General features: G+C 64.5%; 2 long non-coding RNA genes across 2 annotated transcripts in view; one reads left to right on the top strand and one right to left on the bottom strand.

Annotated features, from left to right (window-relative positions):
- Window positions 1-17,216, bottom strand: part of LOC116799274 — a 34,795-nt gene extending 17,579 nt beyond the window's left edge. Inside the window, exons 1-2 of the long non-coding RNA XR_004361031.1 lie at window positions 17,106-17,216; window positions 13,945-14,111 (exon numbers count right to left, since the gene is read on the bottom strand). This is a non-coding gene — a long non-coding RNA (uncharacterized LOC116799274). The remainder of the gene's footprint in view (window positions 1-13,944; window positions 14,112-17,105) is intronic.
- On the top strand, window positions 7,765-9,478 carry LOC116799275. Its single transcript, XR_004361032.1, has 2 exons — window positions 7,765-8,006; window positions 8,748-9,478. It is a non-coding gene; the product is annotated as an uncharacterized LOC116799275 (long non-coding RNA).
- Window positions 17,217-20,552: the final 3,336 nt, after the last annotated feature.

The following is a 20,552-nucleotide window of genomic DNA, read 5'->3' as shown; positions in this document are numbered from 1 at the left end:
GGGGGGGGAGCCCATGCATTTTGAATGGGGCTGCCATCGAGTGTCAGGGCTTGGCAAGGGAGACGAGGGGGGGGGAGGGAGGGAGAAAACCGGCCTCGACACACGTGGGGGAGGGTGGGGAGGGACGGGGACGAGGGTCCTTGGCATCGCCAGGGGCGGCTGCGGTGGGATCAGGTGGCTGTGGATGCCCCCGTGCCAGGCACTGGATCCTCGGGAAGAAAGGAGGAGGAGGAGGAGGAGGAGGATGGAGGGGGCTGTGGTGGGAGGGGAAGGGCAGCCCCCAAAAAGGTGAGCTGCATGTGAAAGGTCGGGTCCCGTGCCGAGGAGGAGCCCCCGTTTAGCAGAGCAAAGGCAGCGTTCACTCGGCAGTGGCCCGATATAAAGAGGTGGGTGGCCCTGGAAGGCGGCCCAGACAAATACAAGGGGATTAGCCAAGGGCAAGGTGTGAGCAGAGGGGTGAAGGGAGGGGAGGACGGGCAGGGAGAGCCGTGAGTGGGGGCATCACAGGCTGCCCGGAGAGGGGAAGGGGCACTGAGGCACAGGAGGGTGGGATGTGGGGGTGAGGGACCAGGTTATCCCCTTTGGGGGGAATCCAGAGAACCCCCAAGTCACGGGAGAGGGAGGTGGGATCAGCTCTGGGGCCGCCCCAGATCCCTGCACGGGGGGTTGGTGGCACAAACCTGCCCTGCCACATGTCCCTGCCAAGGCAGCCACGCACACACACACGTGTTCTGGCCATGCACAGCCGCCCACATGCATGGCACCTGTGTCCCTGCCAGGTACACACATGTCCCTGCCATGCACACACGTGTCCCAGCCATGCACAGCCGTGCACATGTATGTTCTAACCGTGCACAGCCACCCACGTGCACCTCTGGGCCACACACAGCCATGACACGCGTGTCCCAGCCATGTACACACGTGTCCTGGCCACGCCCATGCGTGTCCTAACCATGCACACGCGTGTTCCAACCACGCACAGCCACGTACACATGTGTTCTGGCCATCCACAGGCGTGTCCCAGCCGTGTACACACCTCCTGACCTGGCTCATCCACGCACGGGCGAATTCCAGCCCAGCCCAGCCATGCCCACAAGTATCCCATCCACACCCACACGTGTCCCAGCCGTGCCCACACGTGTCCCAGGACAGCTGGGACCCTCCCTCACCCTTCCCAAAGCCCGAGTTTGCCGCGGAGGCAACTTTAATTCTCTAATTCTCCGCTCGAGCCCGCGGCCGCTCGCCCGCCTCGCTAAGTGGGTATTGATTTATTAGGCTGTAATTTAAGGCAGAACGTTTTAAAATGAACTCACACACCGAACCCAGGCGCGGGAATAAACAAGACCTGATTTATCTGCTGCCTGTCTAGTGGTGGATGCCGGGCTGGGCTGGGCTGGGCTGGGCTGGGCTGGGCTGGCAGCACGTGGGGACGGGATGCGCCCTGGAATGGGAGGGCTGGGAAGGGAGAAGCCCCCTCGCCCCCTGTGAGGGTTGTAGAACACCCCTGCACCCCAAATCCTGCACCCCCCCAGCAGGAATAACCCCTGGAGCCCCCTCAGTGCCGGGGTGCAGGGGATGGGGATGGCGACAGCGAGGGCAGCGCTGGCAGAGCCCGGCGTGGCCTGTGCCCTGTGCAGGGGCATCACCCAGCCACCCCACTGGCAGCACCAAAACCACCCCAAAACTCCCCATTAGCGCTCTGGAACCTGCAGGGTGTGAGTTTTGAGCAAACCCCTCTCCCTCTCCCCCAGCAAAGACCCTCCAACTCCACCCTCCGAGGCCGGAGCTCCGCCGGCATCAGCCAGCCACGCTCCAGGGATGCCCGCAGCCTGGATGAGGGGGGTTATTTCACCCCCCCGGGGCTCAGCATCCCCCCCCTCCTGCCTGCACCAGCTGAGTGCCGGGTGTCAGAGCCCCGCCAGGTCCCATCTGCGGGGCCCCGGCTCCGCATTCCTGGAGCCGCCGTTCCCGGCGCGGCAGCAGCTGCCGGACACAACCGACGGCGCGGGCGGCTCGTCTTGACCTTGTCGGTCAGGTGTTGGGGGGCGGGGAGGGAGGGGAGGGGATAAATAAAAAAAAAAAACCCTCCCTCCCGCCCCCCCCGGGCGCCGCCAGCCGTCGCCGGGGCACGGGGAGGGTTTAACCATAATGGGGCCGGCTGGGGGAGCGAGGGCGAGGAGAAATTAGTGTCAGTGTGTGTGTGCCTTAAACAAACCTGCGCCGGGGTGACGTGAATGAGGGCACAGCCTGTGTATATATTAGTGATGGGATCTGACCTCGCTGGGAGGGCTCCTTCCCTCGCTCCGCTCCTCTGGGCGTGGGAAAAAGGCCTGGGCTCTTTTCACAGCTGTTCTCGCTGCTGCACTGAGCTAATGGAGGGGCTGCCCGGGCTCCCCTCCCTCCCTCCCCCCCCTCTTCGCCGCCGCCTTTTCAGTCGTTCGGCGGCGAAAAAAAAAAAAAAACACACACACACACACAAAAAAAAAAAAAAAAGCCCCTTTCACAGTCCCTTAAAAACACACCTCATTGTTCCCGCCCGGGGTTGCATTGAAATGCCACTCGCACCCCACGTCTCTCTCCCGAGCAGCCAGGACCCGGGGCCCGGCCTGGCCACACGTGCACACGCGTGTGCAAGCCCGGGGGTGGCTGTGGGAGCACACGTGGGCCCCTCCTGGCTTGGCACGGGGGGGGGTTTAGCCCTAAAGTCCGCCCTGGGAGGGGTGTCGGGGAGGATCGTGGTGAGCTGAGGTGGTTTTCCGTGCCCCAGGCAGTGCCCTTGGTGAGCTGAGGTGGTTTTCTGTGCCCCAGGCAGTGCCCTCGGCCTGGACACCCACCCTCGCTTCGCTCTGGGATCTCCACGCTTCGATTTTGGTGTAAGAATTGAGGGAAAACAGGAAGGAGGTAAAAAGTACCAGTGGCTGTCGCTGTTTTGAGGCCAGAGCGGAGGGGACACGGGGCTGGTGGCTGTGCCCCCCTCCACCACCCAGCTGTGGGGACCCCAAACACACCATCACCCCTCTCATGCCCACGTTTCACAACCAGCTTTTAGTGCTCCTGGAGTAAACATTCCACGTTAAATCCCCGCCTGCCACACGAAGGGACGGGATTTCCCCAGGGACGGGGCGATCCGGGCGCGTCACACCTCGATTCCCCCCAACATCGAGCCCGTGATTTACCCAGAAATCCCCTCCACGCTCCGCACAAATCCAAGACTTCCAACAAACAATAAACAGCCACGAGAGGATCAGCCCTCGCCTGGTTTCCCAGGGAATTAGGGCAGAGAAAGTCGGGGCTGGGAGCTCCGGGGACGGCGGAGCCGGGGGGTCGCTCCTTGGAGCCGGGGATGGAGGCACAGCCCCCATTCCCAGCACCTTCCCTATTCCCATCACCTTCCCCATTCCCATCACCTTCCCTATTCCCATCACCTTCCCTATTCCCAGCACCTTCCCTATTCCCAGCACCTTCCCTGTTCCCAGCACCTTCTCCATTCCCAGCACCTTCCCTATTCCCAGCATCTTCCCTACTCCCAGCACCTTCCCTATTCCCAGCACCTTCCCTATTCCCAGCACCTTCTCCATTCCCAGCACCTTCCCTATTCCCAGCACCTTCCCCATTCCCAGCACCTTCCCTATTCCCAGCACCTTCCCTATTCCCAGCACCTTCTCCATTCCCAGCACCTTCCCTATTCCCAGCACCTTCCCCATTCCCAGCACCTTCCCTATTCCCAGCACCTTCCCTATTCCCAACACCTTCCCCATTCCCAACACCTTCCCCATTCCCAGCACCTTCCCCATTCCCAACACCTTCCCCATTCCCATCACCTTCCCCATTCCCAACACCTTCCCCGTTCCCAGCACCTTCCCCATTCCCAGCACCTTCCCCATTCCCAGCACCTTCCCCATTCCCAACACCTTCCCCTGTTTGCCAAGGCCCGGCCCCGGAGCAGCACCGGGATCGTGCTTTTCATTAAAAATAAATAAATACATTCCTGGTGGTAGCAGCGGAGGAAAGGCTTGAAAACACCATCCCCAAAAGGCCCCCGCAGCCAAGAGGCAGTGACAGGACCCACAATTATTATTTCCCGGGAATTTTTTGAAGCCCACCTCCCGCTCCCCTCGGCGGGGGCAGCAGGACGGACGGACAGACAGACAGACAGGGCCCCGTCCTCGGGGCTCGCTGGTTCCCTCCCCGCTGACCTTTCCCCGCTGCTCTGACGGATCCTTTGTGACACGAGCGGGGCCGTGGCACACCTTCCGTCCTCGCCGCGCGCCCGGCGCGGGGACGTGGCCACGAGCGAGTCCCTGTCAGCCGCGATTAGGGGGAGAGGGGCCGCGCCGCCACCGCGCGCTTTCCGCATGAGCTCCGGTGCTGGTGCCAGGCAGGGGGGCCCCCCCTGGTCCCCACCCCCTCTCCCGGTGCCCAACGCCACGTGCCCTGCGCTGGGAAACGGGAATCTGTCCGTCGGCCACGCGCCGGGACGGGATCGGCGGCGTGGGGTGGGATCGGTGAGGGTGGGGTTGGGATCAACAAGGATGGGGTTGGGAGCGGTGAGGACAGGGTTGGGATCAACAAGGATGGGGTTGGGATCAGTGAGGACAGGGTTGGGATCAGCAAGGATGGGGTTGGGATCGGTGAGGGTGGGGTTGGGATCGGTGAGGACAGGGTTGGGATCAGCAAGGATGGGGTTGGGGTCACTGAGGATGGGGTTTGGGATCAACGAGGTGGGGCTGGGATCAGTGAGGACAGTGTTGGGATCAGCAAGGATGGTGTTGGGATTGGCAAGGATGGGCTTGGGATTGGTGAGGGTGGGGTTGGGATCAGCGAGAACAGGGTTGGGATCAGTGAGGTGGAGTTGGGATTGCTGAGGATGGGGTTGGGATCAGCGGGGTGGGGTTGGGATCAGCAAGGATGGGGTTGGGATCGGTGAGGATGGGGTTGGGATCAGCAAGGATGGGGTTGGGATCGCTGAGGATGTTGTTGGGATCAATGAGGTGGGGTTGGAATCGATGAGGTGGGGTTGGAATCAGCGAGTACAGGATTGGGATTGGTGAGAACAGGGTAGGGATCAGTGAGGATGGGGTTGGGATCAGCGAGGACGAGCTCTCTGAAGCCAACATATGTATGTGCTGATGCACACGTGTGTGTGTGTGCGTGACCTACATTCGGGGCTGCAGCGCTGCCCACGGGTGGCTGATGCCCAGGGGTGGCTGATGCCCAGGGGTGACCGATGCCCACACGTGCCCGTGGCGAGGGGGCTCAGCCAACCCTCGTGTGCCAAAGACCCATCAATTCCCGAGGGGTTTTCCCTGTGCCTGGAGCATTCCCGGCGTGGGGAAGGAGAAAGGAAGCTCCGACCAAGCTCACAAAGCGCTTGCTGAGCCCGGGAGGAGGGTCTGGCTTTGGCAGGAGGGACAAAGCGCGGCCACCAAGGCCACGTCCTCGGCACCCCGAGCACCACAGACACGTGGGGGGTCCCCCCCACATCCAGCACCTGCCCCCCGCCCCAGTCCAAGCACCCGCCCTGCTCCCCTTGCTTTCCAATATTCCCATTTCCTCAGCTGGTTTTGACTCCTCCACCCGGCGCAGCCACGGAGTTCCCATAGAAACATGAAGATATTAAACTGTAAATAATAATTTCTTCATAAAAAGAAAAAAAAAAAAGAGAGAGAGAGAGGGAGAGAGAGAGAAAGCAGTGCTCCAGCACATCCTGTGGGGCTGGTGGGTCGGGAATAGACCCTGATATCCTGGGAACAGACCCCAATATCCTGGGAACAGACCTTGATGTCCTGGGCATGCAAAGCCTCATCTCACCCACCCCGTGTGGGTGCAGGTCCCACTCTCACCCCTCAGGCACTGAGGGAGGGCTGAGAGCTCTCACACTGCTCCCAGCACTTCCAGCGCCTGATTTATCCAGGCTGGATGAATCCTGACATCTCCATCCTGACATCTATAAAAATTAGCAGCTGAAGAGGCGACCTGGCCTTGCCTCCCCCCCCCCCCAGCTCGGGGTAAATAAACAAAATAAACAGGAGCCCCAAACCTGATGGGAAGGGATTGTTGTTTGCTGGGGCCTGGGCAGTGATGGTTTGCAAATGGCCTAAAGGTAAACCCATCCCTGGTTCTCATTCCCTCCATCCCGTGGAGATGGTTTTGTCTGGGATTTCCTGCTTTATGTCGGCTGAAGTGATAGTTTTTATCATAAATTACTTGGTTTCCCCCCCCATACACACACACACTGTTATCAAGTTGGAAAATCATCAGTTTGTGGTGGGGGAAAGGAGAAATGCCAGGGCTGGGGCAGGGGAATGGGGGGCATAGGGAGCCTCTCACTGAGGGATGGGGAGATTTGGGGTTAAAGGCTGAGAACCTGCAAACCTTCGGGCACCTGCGGTGGGTGTCCTTGGCCCGGATGGCTCCAAACTCAATTCCTGCCACCCCTCCCCAATTAAAACCTGGATGTTGTGCTGATGGGGGGGGCAGGCAAGGTTATTTTTAGGGTTCTGGCAGACAGGGTGCTGGTTCCCCCCCAAAAGACTGGTGGTAGAGGTGGAGCAGCCTCCTGGCTCCTCTCAGCACCCCAAATCCCAGAATTCCTGCAGCTCCTTCCACCCCTCACACCAACCACGGCACAAAGGGCTCCCTCTGTCCCAGTGCCAAGCCCGAGGCCGGATCCAACACCTGAACCACCACAGGGCAGTGGCAGTGCCCTGGCATCCCCACAACCAAGCCAACCATGAGCTCCCTATTCCCATCTCCACACTGACACGGGATTTTGGGGGTTACCCCCCTGTCCCCTCCTCACTCTGCTGTGCTGGCACCGGGATGCTCATCCCAGCTCCTCTCCCTGTGCCGGGAACAAGGACTGGAGAGCCCCAGCTCAGCCCTCACCCAGGGCTGGGAACCACCCCCTGCCCCAAAGTAGCTGTACCGGGATTATCCCCCGGCATAACATCCCCCAGGAACGAGATTGCAGCTTAGGGCCTCATGGAAAAGAGGAGGGAGATGGGATTAAAAGGAAAATAATGACTATTTCTTCAGCAGGGCGGGGGAAATGAGCCGGGGATTAGCGGCCTCTTTACCAGCAGCCCCCAATCCCGCCGGGCACTCCCGGATCCAGCCGGGGTGGCCGGAGGTGCCCGTGCCCAGCATCTCTCCCAAGGGTGACATCAGGGCTGGCAGTGCCGACCCCAGAGGGACCAGCCTGGCTGTCCCAAGCCCGATCCACCACCCCAAGCTCCCACCTCATCCCTCCGCCACCTCCTCAGCCCACGAGGGAGGCGATTTCCCCGAGATTTGCCGGCGCGTTGTCGGGTTTGTTTTTTTTTCTTTCCCCCTCCCCTCCCCGCAGGGATTTGCCGGGAGAAATTACAGAATATTCTGTGAGGGGAATAAAACACTGGAAATTAAAAACTTCACTCGCAGAGAGAGGCACAAGCCCGAGAATAAACCTGAAAGGCTCCTTTCTCTCGCCTTCGGTCGCACACGCCGCGCGGTGCCATTGGCTGCTTCCCCTGGAATAGATTCCGTTGCCATGATACCAAGTTTGCTTTTAATGAACCCCAGAAAATTAATGGTATTCAGAAGATAAGTCCTTAAAGTGGAACCTATTTTAAGAAATTCCTGCTAAATGGTTTACAAGTAGTCGGGAGGGAGGGGAAGGTTTCTCGGCGCGCGGCAGAGCCTGCGCCGCTTCCCCGCCGATTCCCGCCGGGGTGTTGGGGTGTGTGGGGGTGGTTTTTGGGGTGTGCTCCAGGCTGGGAGTGTGAGAGGTGAGGGCAGGATTGGTGTCCAGCATCAGCAACCCGTGCTGGGCGCTGGGCATCCCTCCTGCTGTGGCACAGGCAGCGCTTGGATCCTTCCGGCTGTCCCCGCACGGCCTCGCTGTGCTGGAACGCTTCCCCCGGCAGCCAGTGCCTTCCTCTGGTGCTTTGGAAGCCCAAACCCTGCCCTAACTCACACACAAAGCTACAGGATCCACGGCTGGGCCAGACCTTGGAGAGCCTGAGGTGGGTGAAAGGATATAAGTGGGTCCAGCACGGAAAACCCGCTCCGACAGCGTCCTGCCGTCCCTTGGAGGAGCTCAGGGTGAAGAGCCGAGGAGCCAGGGAACAGGGAACAGGTTTTCCTGCCCATCCAGCCCCGCAGGTGGCATCAGCCATTGGACAGGGCACATTTTCCCCGGGATCAGTGTCTCTGGCAAGGAGACAAGCCGGTGTGTCCGGGTGCCTCGGCAGCTCCGTGTGGTGCTGCAGCAAAGGCTGTGGCCCGGCTCGGCATCACCACGGCCGGAGCATCCACACTCCTGTTCCCAATTCCCAGGTGGAATATTTCCCTGGGACACGGGGTGTACAGGGGACTATCTGCTCTTTATCCCACACCACGGTGTGGGGTGTACAGGGGGTTTATCCCGCACTATGGATGGAGTCCGTGTCCTCCCTGCCCGGGAAAAGGCCCAGGCTGGGTGAGCCCGGGGTGTCCGTGCAGGCTGGAGGGGCAGGAGCAGCGCCAGGGATCACAGGGATCCGGGACAAGGAATCTGCTCCTCTGCTGCCAGAACAAAGCAAGACCTGCCAGGAGGGAGAGGGAGGAAGTTGCACCTCAAATTCCTCCCGTGCTGCAGACTCCAGACACGTCAGGTGGAAGAGGAGGTGCGACCGGGATGTGCCGGGCAGGGAGAGGCGGACGGAGCGAGGGATTGGGGCGTCGGGATTTTAATTTTTGGAGCTCTTCCCCTTCTTGTTTCTCAGCACCAGCCCAGCCAGGGCATTGATGCTGCAAAGACCCAGCAGTGAGAGGAGAATGGAGGTGCCCCGGTGCCACCGCCCTGCTCCGGCCGCCCTCGTGCCGTGCCTGCATCCCGCTGGATGGTCCTGGTCCTGCCATGGTTTAACAACAAGGGTGCCTGGATCCGTCTGTGGAGCCTCCTCACTTCCCAGTTCCAAACACCCAAGAGCCCTCAGGCACGGAGGGACCTCCCTCGCTGCCCATTCCACTGCATCCCACCCTAAAACACCTTCCCTGAGCTTCCCAGGAATACCCGGGGACGGCCCAGCCTTTTGGGGTCACCCCTTAACAGCCTTTCCCCTCTCCCAGCACCAACCACGGGGCTGCATCCAGCGCTCCAGGGCCCCCACTCAGCCCCACACCCCTCCCTCTGCTGAGCCTCCCCGGGCACCTCAGGGGAGCAGGAGGGAAGGAGGGAGAGGGACGCAACTCCCAAATCCACAGGCGGCAAAGGAGGAGCACGGAGGCTCCAGGAGGGACCCGGGGGTGGCCGAGAGCGGAGAGCCCTCGGAGCGATGCTCCCAAATCCCTCTCTCCCAAGAACAAAGCTGCAGCCTCCCCGCAGATGCAGAACAGGCGACGAGCGGCGATGATTTATTTCTCTCCCCCGGTAGATAAATCGGCCTCGGAAAAAGGGTTGGTGCTAAATTACAATTTGCATGCGGTGACATATATCTGAGCAACTTTCCTTCCACTTCGTTATAAAACAGGGTTTTTCTCGGGGGGTTATTTCTGAGCTTGGCCCCGTTTTCGTTTATCTCCGGCGCGAGGGAGCTTTAATTGTCGGCGTGGAAATTAAAACCGTGGTGGGGGGAAAAAAAAACAAACCGAAAACGGGAAAAAAATTAAAAAAAAAAAAAAAGGCAAAAAATTAATAAAATAAAGGTGTTGGGTTTGTCGGTAGCCTGAGGAACCCAAGGTTGGAATCAAAATAATCACCCTGGCGCAGGAGCCGGTTCTGGGCCTCAGTAAAAATGATTAAAGGCAAAACCCCGGTGAAATCTCCACTCCACGGCCGCAGTTCGGCTTCCAGCCGGTGGCCAGCGGGCCCCCCTCGTGCCAGGAGGGCAGGGCTGTTCTCCCCGAGGATGGCAGGCGGGTTTTTACATTCGGTTCTCTAGCTTTATGATATCACATACACTCATACAGCTAGATAACCAAAGAGAAAAACCCGCCCAGGTCTCTACAACAACAACAACAACAACAACGGGCCTCGTGCCCCCGGAAGGGGGGGGTTGGCTCCCACCCCCGGGGTGGCCACGAGCTGTGTGCCCTCGCTGCCAACAACTTTAAGGAACCCCGAAGGTTTTGGAGGGAGAGCGGGAATCGTCTCCGGCGCCTTGGGATGCGACGCACGCGACCCTCGGGTGCCCACCCGGGAGCCCCGACTCGACGTCGCACCCCAAAAGGACCCGCACCCCAAAACGGGCTCAACCTGGCACAGCCCCCCCCCCCGGCCCCGGGGTCGCGGCAGGGCAGGGTGTCCCCCCAGGATCCGTCCCTGCCGCCCGCGGCCCAGGGACCTGCCGCCTTCCCGGCCCCAAATTCGCCCCCGGACCCAGCCGGGAGCCCATTCCCACTTTATAATTGCTGGAAATTACTGGTACGGAACTGCTGAGTCATGAGAGCGGTTTGGGGAAGGGACGGGCCCAGTCGAAAGGGCCCCCCCCGGGGGTTTCCACGGCGTCCCCGCGCTCTTCTCCTCTTTCTCCCCTTCCTCCCGTATCCGCTCCCGCCAGCCGGGCCCTGCAAACCCGGCAGGGACCCCGCGGATCCTGGGGGTCCGGGCCGTGAATCTCCCGCGAAGGGGGGGTCTCCCTGAGCCCCTCTGGGATGGCCCCGTCCCCGCAGAGACTCTGCGCCCCGGCCGGGAGGCTCCGGGCACCGGCCCTGGGCACCGGCGGGGGATGTTCCCGGGATGTTCCGGGGATGTTCCCGGGGATGTTCCCGGAGATGTTCCCGAAGAGCTGCCCAAGGAGGGGGCTCCGACCGTGCGGCCGTTCGGAGGGAAACTCGGCGGAGCGGCTGCCCCGGTCCCCAACGGGGGACGTGGGGAGGACGAGAGACTCGCAGAAGGGGTGCGAGGGAAGGGTCCCGGGGAGGGGGTACCTGCTCGCCCCGCCGGGGCCGGTGCTGCCCGTGGTCGCCGTCGGCTCCGGGTCGCCGCATCCTTCCCAGGCTGGCAAGGAGGGGAGGAGGCTCAGCCCGGGAAGGAGGATGGATGCCCTCGCCCTGTGCCGGTGTGGGTCCCGATCCCGCTGCCCGGCGCCTCCGGGACCTGCTTCTAAAGTTGAGGCAGAGTCGTCGGCGGAGGGTTGGCTGGAGGGCGGGGGAGGGCGGGAGGAGGGACGGGGCGGCCGGCGGGGACAAAGCCCGAGCGGCGGGGCTGGGACAGCCCGGGCGTGGGGCCGGGGCAGGGGTCACCCCCCTCCCGGGGGGGCAGCGCCATTCGCCACGGCCGCCGCTGTCCCCGGGGGCCGGTCCGTCTGCTCGCCCCGGGCCCCCCCGGACCAGCCTCCCGCAGCAGCCGGCCCGCCCCGTCGGGGAGGCGGCGGTGCCCCGGGGGTAACCCCGCTCGGGCAGGGAGGTGGCGGAGCCTCCCCCCCCCCCGGCAAAGCCTGGGGTTAAACCCCGTGTGCCGGGAGGAGGAGCGGCCGGGGGCAGGGATGGAGGGGGGGCGGCTGGTCCCTCCCGTCGGTGCTGCGCTCACGGGCCTCTATGGCCGGGGGGAAATTTTGAAGATGCTCAGGAGTAAAACACGGCTGGAACTGCCCCCTATCCGGGCGGTAAAGAGGCTCCCCAGACGGGCCCGGCCTCGGCCGGGAAAAAACACTCCCTGGTCCGGGACAAAGCGGGGTCGGGGCTCGGAGGGGCGGCGGGGCAGAACCCGGGGCGCGGGGCCGAGGTCCGGCTCCACGTCCCCCCCGTGCGGTAGCCCGGGGCCGGTCCCCGCCGGCTCTGCCCGGTGCGGGGACCCCGCTCCTCTCTCCCGACCAGGGGCGGGGGGCAGCGGCCTTTCCCTGGCACCCCCCCCCCCACCGCCGCCTCACCCCGGGAGCGCCCCGGAGGGCACAACCGCGACCCCCGTGGGCACGCAGCACCCAGGGGGGCCCGGGCACCCCTGCGAGCACCCGGCAGCACACAGAGGTGCCCCCTCACCCCCCGGGGCACGCCTGGAGCGCTCGCACCCGTACCCATCCTGATGCCCGCACCGCCCCGCACAGGCACCTGTGACCACCCAGACCCGCGCAGGACCCCCGAGATTTGTCCTCTGGCTCTCCGCAGCCTCCTCACACCCCCGGACCCCCAGTTCGGCCCCGGCCCGGCGGGTTCCGCGGCCCTCCCGGCGCAGCTTCATCGCACCTCGCTCCGGTGAAACGGCGGAAAACGAAACCGAGAGGCGGCCCGGGCATAGCACCGGCCCCGGGCAGCCCCGGGCACAGCGCTGGCCTGTGCCCCGGCCGTGGGCAGCCCCAGGAGGGCTCCTTTTCCAGCGGGCACCGGGAGCAGAGGGTCGGGGTGGGCGGCGGGGCCTGGCTCCCGCTCGCAGCGCTCCCGGTTTTGGGGAGGAGGCACAGATCCGTCCTGGCCCCCGCTATAAACACCTGCCCTTTTATATATTTATATATATATATATATATATATATACACACCCACCTATATATCGAGAACGTATATAATATATAGAATATTTGCTTCTGAAGGCGCCATTCACGGCGGCTCCTGAGGCGATGCCAACCCGCAAGCACCGGGGGCTCCCCGGGAGCAGCGGGGCTTTCTGCCCCTCACCGGGGATCCCCGGGGCTGGGGACCCTTCGGCAGGATCCCCCCACCCTCAATCGGCGGCCGCAGCATCGCGTGGCGAGAGCGGAGCATCCTCCCGCCGGCGCCGGGCACCGGGGACCGGGCACCGGCCCCGCCGCTCTCCGTGGTGCTGAACCGCCGCCGCGCCGCGCCCCGGGGCCGTGCGGGGTCGTGCCTCCTCCGTCCGTCCCTTACTGAGCCTCCACTAATTAATTATTGTTATTATTGCCATTAATTATTACCGTTGCCACCCCCGCGGTCCCCGCCGCCCCGGTGCACCGCGGCGCGGCCGAACCACCGCGAGCGGGAAGATGGTGCCAGCGCGGCAACCGGTTGCCGAAATTAAAGGATCGCCCACCCGCACACCCCCGGTAGCTGCGGCCCGTCATCCTCGCCGGGCGTCCGCATCACGCGTGGGCCGAGCCGGTGCCGTTACCTCCGAAACCGGGCTCCGAAATGCCTCCCTGCCCAGCCCCGGGTGGCCGCGGCCCCGGCGGGCTCGGCCCCGCTGCCGTCCACGCCGCCCGGGGCACCGGCGGGCCCGGCCCCGCTCCGCCGTCCCGGTGGGTTCTGCTGCCCGAGGCTCCTTCCCGGGCTGGCACGGCCCCGCTCCTTCCCCCAAAGGGTAAAAACCCCGACAACGACCGCGGCCCCGGAGCTCCGCCGAGGGAACGAACGGGACCGCTGGAGCTTCGTGGCTGCCCCGGGAGCCGCCTCCGGGCCGGGCCCGGCTCGAGGAGGGGCCGCTTCGGGCACCGGGGGGGGGTGGCGGTGGCATCATCCCCGCCGGTCCCGCTCCCCGCCGCCCGCGGGCCCGGTAACCCCCGCGCAGGGCCCGGCAGGGCCGCAGCCGCCCGGTTCGCCCCCGCCGGCCGCCGGTGCCCGCTGCCCACGCCTGCCCGTCCCCGAGGGGCGCGGGGGAAGCCTGGCATCGCCAAGGCGGGGAGGGTGAGCGGCCCTCGCGTGTCCGCGGCGGGGGCTCCACGGGGCCCGCCCGGCCCCGCTCCTCCCGGCACTTACCGAGCCGTCACCGCGCCCGTACCCGCCGCCCCGGCGGCTGCGGGGGCTGGACCGGCCCCGGCGCCTCTGGTCCCCCCTTTCTCCCCTCGCCTGCACCCCCGTGTGAATCAAATGCCTTCACTAGAGCAGCCATGTTGGGCTCCGGTGCGAGCACGGCGCTCGCCGCAGGAACCGGCGGCCGCCTCGGCGGGAGGCAGCGCGGAGGGCTCGGCGAGAGGACCCCGGGCCCCATCGGAGCAGCGGAGCCCGGGCAGCCCGGCCGGCCCCGGCCCCCCTGTCCCGCGGCACCGGGGGATGCGCCGGGTGCCGCTCCCCGCCCGCCCGGGAACTTCCCACCGTTACCGGCAACGTCGCCAACTGCGGGTCCCGCACCTGCCCCGCATCCCCTCCGGGAGAACCGGCCGCGTCCCGGGGCCGCCTTTGGAAAAGAGGAGGGGGAGAGCCGCGGTTACCTCCGCCTCGCCCGCTGTCCGGTCGCCGCGACGCCGCTCGGCCGAGCCCACCTGGGGAGGGAAAGAGAGAAGAAGAGGCGTCAGGAGGAGCCGCCGCCATCGCTCCAACTTGGAGCAACTTTCCCGGCGACGCCGGCGGCGGGGGTGGGGGGTGGGCGGCGCTGGAGCCCCTGCCCGGCCAGGCGGGCACGGTCCGGCCGGCGGGCAGGGCGTGGGGAGCCCCCCGCCTTCCACGCGGGGAGTGGGGACCCCCGCCCGGCGCCCAGGGCCGAGGCGGGACACGGCCTCTGCTGCCGGGGACATCCAGGGCACCCCGGCGGAGGGGCAGCCCCGCACCTGCTGCCTGTCCGTCCGTCCGTCTGTCTGTCTCCGCCGGGCGGGGGGCGGCCCATCTCCCCCGTGCCCTGGGCACCGGAGCCCGGCACCGGGCAGCTCCCGCCGCTCCCCGGGCACCGGAGCCGCTCGCCCGCCCGGCCGGCCCGGCGCCCCTCGAAAGCGGATTTTTCAGCTCTTTAATTTCCCTCCTTTTTTTTTTTCCTCCTACCGAGATTTCCCCCCCATAACCCACCCCCCCCCCTCGCCTTTTTTCATTTTCTTTTCCCGCCTCATTTTTTTGTTTAATTTTTTTCTTCCCCCCCCCCTCCGCCCTCGTTTGATTCCAACGTCGCCGGGAATTATTTGCATTTAAAACACAACGACTCGTTCCCTTCCACGTCGCTTCGCAGCTCAATTCAACCAGCACCGCAGGGGCGGGGGGGCGACCCCGAGGAAAAGGGGTCCCCAAATCGCCAGCCAAATTTACCCGAATTCCCGCCCAGCTGGAAATATCGATGTGGGCGAAAACTAAAGATACAACAGATTTTAATGATTTTTTTTTTTCTTTCTGCGGCCGCTGTCACCCAAAGGTGTTGTGGCAACAAAGAGCGGGATGGCATTTGACGCTCGCGTTTTTTGGCCTGTTCCCGTGCAAAAATGCTTCCCCGAAGCCCCGAGCGCTTTGCAAAGATTGATCCGCCTCAAAACAATCATATCCTGCCTTGCGAAGTGCTCCCAAAGAAAATCTGATTTCCCATTTATCCCCCCGTCGCTGCTAATCCCGTCGGAGGACACACGACACGCCGCACCCGTTGAAACTAATAGCGAGGAGAGGGTCTGGAAATCAAATAACCGTTCCCAGTCCAAACTGGGAGCAAACGGTTTTCCCCCCCCCCCCTCCCCGCGCACGGCAGAGATTTCCCAGCTCGGGGAACAACGGCGTGGAATTCCCTGCCGTGCCCGCTCGGGCAGAGCCGGGCAGAGGAACACCCCCAGTCACTGTCACTTTTTTTTTTTTTTTTTTTGGAAGGGGGGAAATAATAATAATAATAATAATAAAACATGATAATTAATTTTTTTTTTTTTTTGTCCTTCCTTTCTCCAGAAACGCCGAATTCAGTCCCGGCCCTTTGCGTGGGGAATTTTTTTTACTCCTTTTTTTCCTCCTTTTTTTTTTTTACAGTTGGGATACAACAACCTCTCACCAACGCAGAGCAGGGAGGGATGGAAGGGGATGCCCACACAACACCTTCCCCCCGAAACAGCACCCCCAACCTCCTTTTTCCCTGCCCTATTTTTTCCTCTTTTTTTCTTCTTTTTTTTTTTCCCCTCAATCCTTCCCCCCTCAAAAAAAAAAATAATAAAAATAAAAATAGCTGCACACACTGAAACTTCGCTCCGGCAGCCCCTTACCTCGGGCACCGGGCAGGGCAGGGCAGTCGGTCCGACCGGCCCCGGGGCTACAAACCCCGGGGGTGGCTTTTGTGAGTTTGCCGGAGTTTCCCCGGGCTGTCCCCTTTTGTGTCCCCATTGCCATCTAGAGGCCCCGATTAATTAATTTCACACCGGAGCTCGGGAGAAAATTTTCCCACAAAACAAGTGACCGAGGAGACGTGAAACCCCCAAAGAAAAGGAGTCAACATCAAGTTCAACAGCATGCGGGGAAAAGGCCTATTTCCATCACAATCGCGTCTGAGCGGGGGCCGGGCGGGGGGCGGCGGGCGGCGGCCCCCGCGCCCCCTCCGCGCGTTCCCAGGCTCGGAACAATCGCGCTCTGTTTGCCTCGCACATGCCGGCGTTTGGGCACGGAGGCTGCCTTGGGATAACAGGAATAATGAGGGGAGGGGGGCTCGGGGGAAGAGGGGGGAGCGCCGGAGGGGTGGGAAAGGGGCTGGAGGGTGGCGCGGGGAGCGCGTACCTGGGCACTGCCCGGCACCCACCTGTTGATCCCCGGCCGGGAGCACCCGCTGGAGTTCGCGGGAAGAGCCGGGACGGGCGAGAGGGACGAGCCGGGCTCGACGGGGTCCCCAAAGCCCGGGAGGGGACGGAACCGACCTCCGGGGTGGGGTGGGGACACTTTTGCCTAAGTTTGGTGAAATCCCCCTCCCTCCCGCTTCCCGCCCCGCCAACCCCGGCCACGCGCTTTCCCACAGCCCCGGGGGAGCGGGGGGTGCGTGTCCCGGGGGAGCGGGGGGTGCGGGCCCCGGGGGAGCCGGGGGCCGGGGCCCGGGGTGGCCGAGGCGGTGGTGGACGTGTCCTGCAACCCAAGCAGCTCGGCTCCGCCGGGCATTGTCCCCACGGAGCCCGTGGCCATTGTTCCCGGCGCTGCGGGAGCCGGAGGGAGGGCAGCTTTCCACGCCTCGTCCGTCCCCCCCCCACCCCGCCATCTCACCCCCAGCCCGACGCTCACACCGGGGCTGCCGGGACCCTAATCCGGGATGGGGTGTGAGGGGGGTGGGGGCAAATAACACCCCACCCACCCCCCCCCCCAAAAAAAAATAAGGCGAGGGAGGGGGAGGCGCGGGGTCCCCCCTCGCGGACTTCCTCCAAGTTGGGAGAAGCGGGAGGGGGAGCGGGGCGGCCGCCGGTGCCCGCACAGCCCTGCCCCTCCTGCGGGCAGCACCGGCAGCACCGGCAGCCGCCCCGGCCCGGCGAGTTCAGTGCGGGGCAGGGAGAAGGGGGGGAAAAGAGCAGCGACGAAAAAAAAGGGGAGTGGGGGGGATTATTTACCTCCCTCCGCACATCTGCATCCATTAATGACTTAGCGACAGCGGGAGCCGAGAGCCGCCGGGACACCGGCAGCCTCCGGGGCGGGGACGGGGGGAACCGGCCCCGGCTGCGGGCAGGACGCGGAGCCCGGGGCCATCCAGGCGGTGCGGGAGCCGGGCTGCGGCTCCCGGAGAGGACCGGCCGGGAGCGGCACAGGGCTGTGGGAAGCGGAGCCCCCCGCGATCACGTTGCCTTTACGTGGGGTTAAACAGAGAACGTCTGCCCGGGGCTTTAACGCCGGGAACTCCCCCCCGAGAGGAACCGGGCAGCCCCCGGCCCGCCGCCGCCGGGGCCTCGGGGTGGCGTAGGGTGGGCGGATTCCGCCCAAACATCCATTTTGTCCCTTTTGGAAATGGAGATGGGAGAGAGAGGAGGGAAAAAAAAAATGCGTCTTTTTTTTTTTTTTTTTTTTTTCCCTTTGCTTTCTCCATATTTTACTACGTAAGGAATGACGTCCTCACGTCGGGAGCGGGATAGGTTAGCCCTGCGCTGGTGGGGGGGGGCACCGGGCTTGGGGGGCGGGGGGGGGAGAGAGGGGGGCCGCGGGGGCGGCTCTGGCAGCAGAACCTAAAAATAACGAGGATTTTATTATTTGAAAAAATATATATAATAATAATAATAATAGTAATCCCGGTGACCCCGCGGATGCGGCCCCGCACGGGCAGAGGGTGGAGGGGACGAGTTCTGCCCCCCCTCCCTTCGCGTCTTCTCCCTTCCCTGGGTGCTGCGGGACCCTCAGGGTTCGGGGAGCCCCAAGGGGTGGTTTGACGGGGGAAATTTGGGGGATCCTCCTACCGTTACCCCCCTCCGGGGGCTGCGGGAGGGGCTGGGGCCGTTCCCGGCCGGTGCGGGATTATTCCGTGGAAATGAAGCAGAAATTGGCCGTTTTTATTTAATTAAACCAAAAATGCCCCCCTCCCGCCCCCCGCTCCGGGGGGGTCAACAGCTACAAGCCCCTAAGCGGCCGGGAACGGATTCCCTCCCCCCCTCACACCCCCACCCCGCCCTCGCTTCGCCGCCGCACCCGGATTTTCGGAGCGCTAAAAATCGGTGGCTTCGCGCAGCGCTCGGAGGGGTTCGCGCCCCAAATTCGGCACCGGGGGGGGGGGACACAAAGAGACGCACAACCTCCCGCAGACCCCCAGCCACCGAACGGGGCCGGGGTGGGCCGTGCCCGGCTCCAGCCGCCGGAGCGATGGAGACGCGGGGCTCCCACCGCGGAACCGGGACCGCGCCGGTGCCGCCCCCGGTGCCCCCCCAGCCCTGCCCGCCCCGGGTACGAGCAGCCCCCGGCCCGGCGCTGCCGGGGAGGCCGCCGGCTCGCCGTGCTCTGCCCTAATGAGCTCCGCTTATGCATTTCCTCATTAACGAATATTTCTCCCGGCCGGGCTGGGGGGCACCGGGACTCGCTGCCCCGGCCGCCCACCGCCCGTCCCGTCCAGCCGGGGCTTCAGGGGGGCTCGGCCGGGCCCTCCCAGCCCCGCGGGCTGCAGGTCGGGCACCCCAAATCCTGCCGCCAGTCCTGGAATAACCGTGCCCGACTGTGGGGTGCGACCCCCGCCCTCAGTGACAGTGAGACCCCTGCGTTACCCGGGGACTTCCACCGGTAAAAGGCCCTTGGGTCGGGCCCGGGTCCTGCATCCCCCCGGTACCGGCGGGCCCGGTGCCCCCCACCCCCGAGGGGCGCGGGTTTGGGGGGGTTGGGGGGGCGGATGGATGGGTGGCATATTTTGGCTCCCTGATACAGTTTTGATCAAAAATTCATTAAGAGGCGCTCGGTGCAGCGCCATCAATATTTCAGGGCTCTCGCAAAACAACAAAGTGGGTGTTTGGGGGAGAATGCACCGGGGGGGGGGAAGGAAGGCAGCCCCCGGTGCCCGGCTCGGCCCCAGTTTGCTGCGGCGGGACGGCGAGGAGGGACCGGCCACCTCCGATCCGTCGGGGCCGCGGCCGCTCGTCGCCAGCCCCGGGGCTCGTTCCTGCCCCGTTGTAAGGCGTGGAACAGTTCCCGGGAGCGGAGACCGGCCCCCGTCGGAGCGGGCGGCCCTGGCGGCCGGGTGGCTGCAGGGACACGCGGTGCCCAGCCCCGGGGACACCGCGACAGCCCGGAGCGTCCCCGGCCCTGCCCGCGGTCACACGTGGCCGTGGGGCTCCGAGGGGACAGGCCCGATGCTCTCCCAGCGGGGACAGAGCCGAGGGGAGGGGACAGCGCGGGGACCCGGGATGTGTCCCCTCGGTGGCACCGCCACCCTGAGGGACACGGACCTTCTGCCCACACCCCCTCACCGGGTTTGGGATCCGGTGACACGGGGCTGCTCCCCCAGGGCTCTGGGGAGGGGCCAACGCCCCCAAAACCGACCCACTCGTCTTTCCCCAGCAAGGGAACACCCTGATTGCGAGGCGCACAGCCCCCCAAATCGGGGTGCAGACCCTCGGCAGCCACATCCCCCCCCGCGCTGGGAGAGGGACCGGCACCGACCGGGAGACAAAGCCCCACCGGCCCCGCAGCCCCGAGCGCTGGAGCCCAGCACCCCCCCGGAGCAGCACAGACCCCCCCCGTGCTGGCTCTGCAGGTAACTGGGCTTCACTGGGGCAGCTCTCGGGCCACCTGGGAAGGGGACAGGCAGCTACAGAGGTGGGCAGATGGCCCAGACCCCTCCTCGGTGGGCCAGGACCCCGTGGGATGGATGGTGGGGGACACAGAGCGAAAGCGGGTGCTCTGTCGCTTCCCAGTGTCACCCCGAGCACTGTCCACCCCCTCCCCAGTAAAGCTGGGGGTCCCTGGGTGCCACTTTTGGGTCCAGAGCGATGGGACACCCCCCCCTCCCCTGCGCTGGAGTCTCGGGGCAGGTGAGCAGCGACACGAGGCTGGGGGCAGAGGGGCAGAGGGGCCTCTCTGCAGCACCAAAGCGGAGCTGGGGGCACCCCAGGGCACCCCCCAACCCCAGTTCAGGACCTGTCGCAACGGGCGTTACTGGACCTGCAGGTGCCGGTGGGATTCGTGGCTCCGGTGGCTCCGGGTCTCCCGCTCTGCCCTCCGGGTCCCGCCGGCCATTCCCGTGTCCCGGTGGTGGGATGCGAAGAGTGTGTCCCCCCCCCCAACCCCGACAGCCCCGAGCCCCTCCCCGGGGCTCACCTCGCCCTGACATTTCCTGGCGCTCCTTCCATGCCAGCGGGTTGCCATAGCAAATCTAAATCTTACAAACAAAACGGGGAGAAAAGCCTTATTAGCATATATTCAAATGAGCCATGCAATAATGCAAACCATAAATCATGCAGTCATTGCTATTCAATCAGTGTCTCTTACCCCAGCCCCCACACTTTCACCGGGTGTCTCGCCTCCTCTTTTTCCGTGCAGAAGCCCCTTCCCAGTCCCAAGGGTGGCCCAGGAGGGGACCCACCATCCGA

This window comes from Chiroxiphia lanceolata, chromosome 27, assembly GCF_009829145.1.
Source record: "Chiroxiphia lanceolata isolate bChiLan1 chromosome 27, bChiLan1.pri, whole genome shotgun sequence".
NCBI classification, from domain to species: Eukaryota; Metazoa; Chordata; class Aves; order Passeriformes; family Pipridae; genus Chiroxiphia; species Chiroxiphia lanceolata.
This window is presented reverse-complemented; position numbering and strand designations above follow the sequence as displayed.